This window comes from Cucurbita pepo, chromosome 7 (genome assembly GCF_057944985.1).
Source record: "Cucurbita pepo subsp. pepo isolate OVF chromosome 7, ASM5794498v1, whole genome shotgun sequence".
NCBI classification, from domain to species: Eukaryota; Viridiplantae; Streptophyta; class Magnoliopsida; order Cucurbitales; family Cucurbitaceae; genus Cucurbita; species Cucurbita pepo.
This window is the reverse complement of record NC_141804.1, coordinates 5,063,978-5,066,477: the sequence shown is the minus strand read 5'-3', so window position 1 is coordinate 5,066,477 and position 2,500 is coordinate 5,063,978.

The window sequence follows — 2,500 nt, the reverse complement described above, 5'->3', positions numbered from 1 at the left end:
AAAATATCATCAAACCCAATACCCGTGAAAAGGGAATGTTCATTTTCAATGCTTGTATTGTTGTGAATGTGGAGTGGTCGGGTTGTTGTAATTTTTTTCCTGGGAGCTAAGCAAAATGAAAGAATGATTCCCACAAAATTTCAGAATTTTTTTGACCACTCTAGCTATTTTTTCTAATTTCTTATTATTTAATATTTAAAAATTCATTAAAAAAAATTGGTTGGTTGAAAAACTATGAAACTTGATTTCTAGATCCATTAGAATGTCCAATTCATGAATCAATTGAGTTCATGGAAAAAAAACATTCTAAAACTTGAGATATTTGACCGTATGACCGCTCAAAAAAATCGTATCTAGGCCTGGCAGACCAAAAATGCCTCAAAATGTACTATATAGGGGGGTGACTAGTCTGCATGGGCTGGCCACGGGGCTACCCCCTATATCTTCCGCCACCCCCACGCCCCAAGCACTATGCGCCGCACATGGGCATATGCTTGGGGCGTCGGGGTGGTGGTCAGAGGTCGAGGGCGGTTGACGGCGGTGGTGCGGTGGCGGAACGCGCACGGTGGGTAGTGTCGGAACGTTCCCGCGCGCTCGCCAGCCCCGCCCTGCCCCACCCGCGTGCGCCCGCCTGCTTGCCCCCGCGCGCTCGCCCTCATGCTCCAGCGCGCGCGCGCCCTCATGCTCCAGCGCGCGCGCGCCCTCATGCTCCAGCGCGCGCGCGCCCTCATGCTCCAGCGCGCGCGTGCCCCCGCCCCGCCCCGCCCGCGCGTCCCAGCGCGCGCGCGCCCCCGTCCCGCCCCGCCCGCGCGTCCCAGCGCGCGCGCGCCCCGTCCCGCCCCACCCGCGTGCTCCCGCGCGCGCGCCCCCCGCCCCGCCCGCGCGTGCTCCCCATCCATCACCCATTAATTGTGGAAGTACATGTGGAGTGGTCAGTTTGTTGTAAATTTTTTTCTGGGAGCTAAGAAACATGAAAGAATGATTCTCACAAAATTTCAGATTTTTTTGTCAACTCTAGCTATTTTTTCTAATTTCTTATTATTTAATATTTAAAAATTCATTAAAAAAAATTGGTTGGTTTAAAAATTATGAAACTTGATTTCTAGATCCATTAGAATGTCCAATTCATGAATCAATTGAGTTCATAGAAAAAAACATTCTAAAACTTGAGATATTTGGTCGTATGACCGCTCAGAAAAATCATATCTAGGCCTGGCAGACCAAAAATGCCTCAAAATGTACTATATAGGGGGGTGACTAGTCTGCATGGGCTGGCCACGGGGCTACCCCCTATATCTTCCGCCACCCCCACGCCCCAAGCACTATGCGCCGCACATGGGCATATGCTTGGGGCGTCGGGGTGGTGGTCGGAGGTCGAGGGCGGTTGACGGCGGTGGTGCGGTGGCGGAACGCGCACGGTGGGTAGTGTCGGAACGTTCCCGCGCACTCGCCAGCCCCGCCCTGCCCCACCCGCGTGCGCCCCGCCCGCTTGCCCCCGCGCGCTCGCCCTCATGCTCCAGCGCGCGCGCGCCCCCGCCCCGCCCCGCCCGCGCGTCCCAGCGCGCGCGCGCCCCCGTCCCGCCCCGTCCGCGCGTCCCAACGCGCGCCCCCCGCCCCGCCCGCGCGTGCTCCCCATCCATCACCCATTAATTGTGGAAGTACATGTGGAGTGGTCAGTTTGTTGTAAATTTTTTTCTGGGAGCTAAGAAACATGAAAGAATGATTCTCACAAAATTTCAGATTTTTTTGTCAACTCTAGCTATTTTTTCTAATTTCTTATTATTTAATATTTAAAAATTCATTAAAAAAAATTGGTTGGTTTAAAAATTATGAAACTTGATTTCTAGATCCATTAGAATGTCCAATTCATGAATCAATTGAGTTCATAGAAAAAAACATTCTAAAACTTGAGATATTTGGTCGTATGACCGCTCAGAAAAATCATATCTAGGCCTGGCAGACCAAAAATGCCTCAAAATGTACTATATAGGGGGGTGACTAGTCTGCATGGGCTGGGCACGGGGGTACCCCTATATCTTCCGCCACCCCCATGCCCCAAGCACTATGCGCCGCACATGGGCATATGCTAGGGGCGTGGGGGTGGTGGTCGGCGGACGAGGGCGGTTGACGGCGGTCGTGCGGTGGTGAAACTTGCACGGTGAGGCAGTGTTGGGTGCGCCTTTGGGCTTGCGACATGAACCTTGTTGAGAATGGAATGTTGCGATGTTGCCTTCTAACTTGGGCTGGCTTGAGGATGGTTGATGGCTGGTACGATGATGAAACATGCAAGGTGGGGTGGAGTTGGGTGCCTTCGGGCGTGCGGCATGAACCTCGTTGAGTGTGTGACGTTGTGGTGATGCTTGGCTAGCCTTGGGCCAGCCCTATGTTTTGAAGGTGTGTGGTGCCAGAACATGTTCGATTGGTTGGAATCGGGTGCCTTTGGGCGTGCGACATGAGCCTCGTTGAGCACGGAATGTTGCGATGTTGCCTTCTAACTGGG